A 7,493-nucleotide genomic window follows, 5' to 3' on the forward strand; every position below is an offset into this window, starting at 1 on the left:
AAACAAGGGATACAGGGAGCAAGCATCAAAGTGGACTTGAAGCTGAAGAACAACCATCAATATATTGCATGGCAGTACAGAACTGAGAGGTCACATTGCCTTGCTGTTGTTCCTTAGGTCCTTATGTTTGGGAACATCCAATATTCTGTATGGCCACAAAGCTTAGAGGGGACACTGAATTGACCATCAGGTGTTAAATGGACCATCCTGTCTATTCTTTCCATAGCATTTTTTCCAATAAGACGAGGAGTGTTGAGTCAGTATTTATTCCTCTTGTCAAAATCATGAAAAATAAACTGCTGTTTGAGGTACAGATAGTAGGAAATGCAGATGCTGGAGAATCCGAGATAACAAGGTGTAGAGCTGGATGAACACAGCAGGCCAAGCAGCATCAGAGGAGCGGGATGGCTGACGTTTCAGGCTGAGACCCTTCTTCAGAAAATGAAAGGGTCTAGGCCCGAAACGTCAGCCTTCCTGCTCCTCTGATGTTGCTTGTCCTGCTGTGTTCATCCAGCTCTACACCTTGTTATCTGCGGTTTGAGGTAGCTTGCTGTGCATAAACTGTCATATTTCTAACAATACGACAATAACATCTCAAAAGTATTTAGTTGTGAAGCTGTCGGGATGTCCTGAGGTTTTTAAAGATGATACATGCATAAAGCATTCGTGTTTAGTTGTTCAAATATAGGAGCAGTGTTATAAAAGGCATTTGAAACCCAGCCCATGAACTTAGTCGGGAGGAAATGCAAAATACAATAAAGGTAAAACTAATTCTAAGCATTTATTGCATCTGATCCTGAATACATTGTCTTAGAAGCAAGAGACTGGCAATGGGAAGAGGGTCAGGTGTCTAAAAAAGCTCCAATCTCTCAGAAGGTGACACTTCATCTTCTCTTCAATATTTCCTGGCAAGGTCATCTCCTGAATGCAAAACATCACTTGTCCCCCTTGGGGTGAAGAATTGTCAATCCATGAACACTGCCCTGGCAATCAGCACACCCGGTGCTGGACTGAAAGGAAGAAATTTGCTGTCACAAGTCTCTAACCCAAGTGAGATTTGTTCCTTTTCTTCAGACCTCGATTGCAGGTTGGGTTCCAGTGCTTCCAGCTTGACTCACAGCTATTTCTGTAGATCTGCACGTCATCAATTGCAGCATCGCTCTGATAGCTCGATCCCAGCACACCTTCAATAATCACCTGAAGAGACAAAAACAAGTCAGGCTTGCCTGCAGTAAAATATCAATTAAAGGTAACAGATGTTAAAGGCCCTTTGAGGCAATTGCTTCACCTCAACGAATGAATAGGGAAAAAATACATGACATAACAAGAGGAATTCAGTCCATTTGGCCCTGGATATCCTTCATGTGAACACAGCCCTCTTCAGTTATCCAGCCTAGTCCAACGTTTCCTTCAAACATCTTTCCAATTAAACAGTGATTTTATTTCTGCATCAATTAAATCTAGAAGTGAATTCAAACACCTCATGATTCTCCGTGTCTCTGAACTGTATTCTGAATTTAATTTTTTCTAGAATTTAACATGGTTTGGGGTGGGTGAAGGTAAGTCTTTAAATATTATAGTCTTGGCAGAATGGCATCAGGCGGGTTTGATGGACTGTCACATCTTTTTCCTCTCACCATCACACAATAGGCACAATATTCCGGTTCTTGGAGGCAACAAGATAGACGACAAGAAAGGGAATGAAATGGGCGATTTGGCCCTTGAGTGATATTCGCACCGCTCTCACAAACTCACTAATTTAGTTTTGGCTCAAAGTGGGACTTGCTCAACCTGCCACCAACCAAAGCCTTTTAAGTGGTCAATTAATGGCCTCTTAGGGGCCTTAATTCATCATTTTCCCAATAACCTGCCTTCCAGGCAGATGGGAAAGGTGACAAGCTATTGGGAGACACTGAATAGGGTATTTTCCCTAGAGCGTTGGAGGCTGAGGGGTGACTATGTAAAGGTTTATAACATCATGAGAGACATGGATAGGGTGAATAACCAATGTCCTTTTTCCCCAGGGTAAGTAGGGTGTTACGGAGAGGAGTTCAAGTTCCTCTGATAATTAGACCTGATATAACCTGCCTTTCACCTCCCAATCAGTTATAAAGGAGAGGTTAAATGAAATGAAATCCTTTCACTCAATCTATAAGCAATGAGAAATAATTTATCCAACTCTAACAGTGAACAAATTATCAAAATTACTAATGAACCAAACAATTCCACCTTAACTATGAACTATTCCTGAATATAACAAAATTCTAATGGTATGCTGTTACAAGTCCCAATTACATAAAACAAACTAAAAAAAAATTAATACTTAATCTCTCAAATTACAGTCAAGATAAGTCTTCTGGAATGTTCTTTGCCTTCTCTGCTGATCCTCTGACAAGGGCACTTTTCTCCGTCAAATTCTGGTGTCTGAAACACCTCTGTCCGTCAAATTCTAATGTCAGGAATATTAACTGGGAGTGCTGTGGCACCTTTTAGATGGTGCTCGATCAGAAGGCTTAAGAATTTCTATGACAGCCAGAGTTGTACTCTTCTGATGCTAGTTCAGTGTCACCCTGATGTTCAAAAAGAAACCCTCCTTCTTACATACCCTTGATGACTTGTCACTTTTCTGACAATAGGATTGGTCTTAGGATGTGAACACCCATCAGATTTGAATTCAATTGGTTTTTAGTCTCAAAGTACCTGGTTTAAATGAATTGGCTAATATTGAAGGTAGTTGGCTTAACAACAAAACAAGCCCAGGTTTCCAACCACACAGCCAATAAATACATCTGTTTCAATTTCAGGACTGTCTGTACATCTGCAGCTGCTTGCAGACATTTTTGTCTAAGTCTCCAAGCTACGAAAAGCACATCACCTCTTTCAAACAATTTCTAACTTGCTGTCTCCCGATTCACAAGTACTTCACACAACTTTGCAACAAGGGCATAGGTATAAAGTTAGAGGGGAAGGACTTAAAAGTGACCTATGGGCCAACTTTTTCAAGCAGAGGCTGGTGCGCATATGGAATGAGGTACAGAGGAAGTGGTGGAGGCTGGTACAATTACATTTAAAAGGCATGTGGATGGGTACATGAATAGGAAGGGTTTAGAGGGATATGGGCCAAATGCTGGCAAATGGGACGAGATTAATTTAGGATATCTGGTCGGCATGGACAAGTCAGATCACCGAGTCTGTTTCCAAGCTGTCCCACACTATGACAGTTTCCTTACGAGGAAATCACGGCTGCCCGTGCACAGGTTTCACAAAGTGAGGGGCTCTAATTGCTCCAGTTGGGGGTAATCAGAAGTATGGATGGGCTTGGATCAAGGGGCTGGGTTCAGAAGGTGACCTAATGCCCTCTCACTGCAATGCAAAGGTAGTCTGTTGTTGGTGATTGTCCTGAGCATCATGAGCAGCAATCCTGATCAGCATAAAGTCCTCGTGGATTGGTTATTGTCCAGCACATTTGTACCCATCTGTTCAAAAAGAGGCACCGAAGAACTTCTTCTAAGTACTTAAACTGCCTTTGCCTGCCTGAGAGGCTCGTGGCCATTCTGTAAGGGATGCAAACTTCTCTTGCAACCCCACCAGGAAAACTGAATGTTGGTGCCCTCGAGGTTGACTAGTCGCAGTGCAGAGAAGGACAAGAGATGTTTCAGAGTCAGTAAGTCCAGCTGCCCCCTCAGACAAAAATCAAGCTTAAATTTGGTTCAAGGCCAGAAAAATATTAAATGGTTTGCCAACCGCACCACCCCCCCCCCACCACCACCTCCCAATCCAATGTGTTGCAAAATGCTTTGCATTCATGGGTATCTAGAATTCCACTCGCAAACACTGGCACCTAATCCATGAGCAGCAATCACATCAACATCCAGTGGGCAGGTAGATGCTCCAGGATACATTAAAATATTCACTCAGCCTTCATTGCACCTACGTCACCAGTGCACTCCATAGCACAGTCCTCAACTGACAATTAAAAACGAGGTATGCTGGTTGGTTTAACTGCTCGTTTAGAGTGAAGTTTTGGGTTGGTTTATTTCTTTGGCTGCTTGTACTTTGATACAAACCATATTTTGACTTACTCGGAACTTGTCCCCATTTGTGAAAATATCAATCTCAGCATTCAGCCACTTCCGGCCTTGGTTTCCAGAGACAGACCACAGCTTATGCCAGGAAGTTGATTGTTCGTATTTCAGGAATACATTTAAGGAACCTGCAAGAAAGTGCATTCGGGCAGTCCATCAGGAGGTCCAATTTTCAACTGTTTTTTACTTCATAAACCCCTTGTGGTCCCCTGATTAAAAGGCTTCCAGAAAGAGACTGTAATTTGCAGTTGAATATGAGGAATCAAAAGCAAATCTAAGATCACACATTGTTTTCATACAAGTGAACAGTATCTTTCTGCCTTTCGTGATCATTGCTCATGTTCAGTCCTGTTATGCCTCACCCTCAAGGAGCAATGTGGGCTGAAGCGTGACAGAAACCAGGAGTTCCTGCTCTTACTTCATACACAAATCCCTCCTCAATGCCCTTGACACATCAAAAGCACCACTTAGGTACGCACACTGTCTCTCAACCTCCCTCCTCTGCTTTCTTCATGCATTGCATGGCAGTTTTATTAATGTCTTTGTTCTATTTCAGACAAGAGGTTAAATCAGTCAGGTTCTGTGCAAGTTACAGGTTATGACTGGAGTCTGCTGCTCGGACCCTCACAACTTACCCATGTGTTTCCCAAACATATTGTACCAGAATGTTAGGCACTTCTGCCCTCTCAGTGGAGGGCTGACGAGTGTTGCCTGTTCTCCACTCTGCTGAGGAAATGAAGCTTCCAGGTATAGATAGCGACCTGTATTGAAGAAAAATTGGTCAAACAAACCATCTGATCACCAGAATCATCAGAAGCAGAAATACACAGCATCACGAAACAAAAATCTATTGCAATTGAGAATCTTTGTGTAAGTCCTGACATTTCCAAATTTACATATTCTTGGTACGAATTCCGAATGTAGACTCTCAAACAACAAAGAATTTTGAACCCCATCGTCATAAATTGTCCTTTGGTTACTCTATTCCGTTCAGCATATCCCACACCACTCAACATGACTTAATCCTTCCATTCCTACTTTCAACCTTGTGAATCCACAGAAACTTTTTCCCAGTGGTCTTGAACAACCTTCTCTGCAGGGACCCAAACTGCCCACTGTCAAACAATCAACAATTCAATCACACTCCAACACAGAAGATATCCGGTCAGCAGGGACATCGACTGAAGGGTCTGTTTCCATGCTGTACATCTCTACAAGAAGTCTTATGGTTACGTCACTAGACTCAGAATCCAAAGACTAGATGATTCAGTTGTAGGTATGAGTTCCATCATTTTGTGAACTGAAGTTAAAGCAGAGAAAATGTTGGAGAAACTCAGTAGGTCAGGCAACATCTGTGAAGACAGAAACAGAGTTGACATTTCGAGACTGATTGCATTTTCTTTCAAGATGCTGCCAGACCTGCTGCATTTCTCCAGAATTTTTTTGTATTTGTTTAAGATTTCCAGCATCCTCAGAATTTGGTTTTATGTGAACTGAAACCTACTGAATTCAATATTGCAATAAAAAGTTACCATCAGCAAAAATAATCACAACTGGATTGGTGTAAAATCCATTGGTTCACTCATGCTGATGGAAGGGGAAATCAACCATCCATTCCGATTGGACCAACACATAACTCCCGACCCAAATGACTGAAAAACTGATGGGAAGGCTGCACAGATTAATGATCACTTTCGTAGCAATGTCCACATCCTTTGAAACATGAAATCATTTTTAAAATATTCCACAGGAGAAAAAACACTTCAAAACAAACCTTCTAAATGTTCAGAAATTTACATATTCTGGTTTTCTTTTCTTTCTATTGTCTCTATCTTGGGGGAAAAAGAAACACTGTCCCATGCTTCCTTCTCTGCTGTCATATGAATGGCTCAAAACACATTCGATTTTCCCTTACCTCCTCGGGCTTTGCACTGGCCTTTCGTATGGTCACGTTTAGGTCCTGTCTCTCTTGAGGTCGTTTGGTACCGATGAAGCACCCAGTCAAAGTCATCTGTTGTGGATTGTTCCCAGTCACACAGACCAAGCTCAAAGTCACAAAACAGTTCCACAGCAAGGTTGTCAGGCAACACTGACTGAGTGGGAGAAATCAAATGCACATCATACAAGGGAGTAATTGCCACAGTTTTGTCCCATGAAGTCGAAGTCGCTGGAGAAATTATTGTCTGGATGGTTGTGGTGCCGTTTACCACAAAGGAGGCAGATGCTGGCAGCACCTCTGCAGAAGAGGCAGATGATAATATGGTCTCGGTGGGGAGAATCACTACTGGTATAATGTCTGCGGAGGGAATAAGCACTGGCAGAGTCTCTGCAGGGGGAGTGGGCACAGGCAGAGTCTCTGCAGGGGGAATGGGCACAGGCAGAGTCTCTGCAGGGGGAATGGGCACTGGCAGAGTCTCAGTACGGGACGTGGATAGTGACAGAGACTCCACAGGGGGGGTGAACACTGGCAGAGCATCTGTGGCAGGAGTGGACATGGACAGAGTCACTGCGGAGGGAGTCAACACTGGCAGAGTGTCTGTGGGAGGAGTCGACACTGGCAGAGAGTCTGGGGGGGGAGTTGACACTGGCAGAGTGTCTATGGGAGGAGTTGACACTGGCAGAGTGTCTATGGGAGGAGTCGACACTGGCAGAGAGTCTGGGGGGGGAGTTGACACTGGCAGAGTGTCTGTGGATAAAGTCGACACTGGCAGAGTGTCTATGGGAGGAGTTGACACTGGCAGAGTGTCTGTAGGAGTCGTCGACACTGGCAGAGTGTCTGTAGGAGGAGTCAACACTGGCTGAGTGTCTGTGGAGGAAGTTGACACTGGCAGAGTGTCTATGGAAGGGGACGACACTGGCTGAGTGTCTGCGGAGAAGGTCGACACTGGCAGAGTGTCTGCAGTTGAAGTCGACACTGGCTGAGTGTCTGTGGAGGAAGTTGACACTGGCAGAGTGTCTATGGAAGGGGACGACACTGGCAGTGTGTCTGCGGGAGGAGTTGACACTGGCAGAGTGTCTGTAGGAGTTGTTGACACTGGCAGAGTGTCTGTAGGAGTCGTCGACACTGGCAGAGTGTCTGCGGAGGAAGTCGACACTGGCAGTGTGTCTATGGAAGGGGACGACAGTGGCAGTGTGTCTATGGAAGGGGACGACACTGGCAGTGTGTCTGTGGGAGGAGTCAGCATTGGCAGAGTGTCTGTAGGAGTCGTCGACACTGGCAGAGTGTCTGCAGAGGAAGTAGACACTGGCAGAGTGTCTATGGAAGGGGACGACACTGGCAGTGTGTCTGCGGGAGGAGTCGACACTGGCAGAGTGTCTGTAGGAGTCGTCAACACTGGCAGAGTGTCTGTGGAGCAAGTTGACACTGGCAGAGTGTCTGTGGAAGGGGACGACACTGGCAGTGTGTCT

Source organism: Stegostoma tigrinum, chromosome 40 (genome assembly GCF_030684315.1).
Source record: "Stegostoma tigrinum isolate sSteTig4 chromosome 40, sSteTig4.hap1, whole genome shotgun sequence".
NCBI classification, from domain to species: domain Eukaryota; kingdom Metazoa; phylum Chordata; class Chondrichthyes; order Orectolobiformes; family Stegostomatidae; genus Stegostoma; species Stegostoma tigrinum.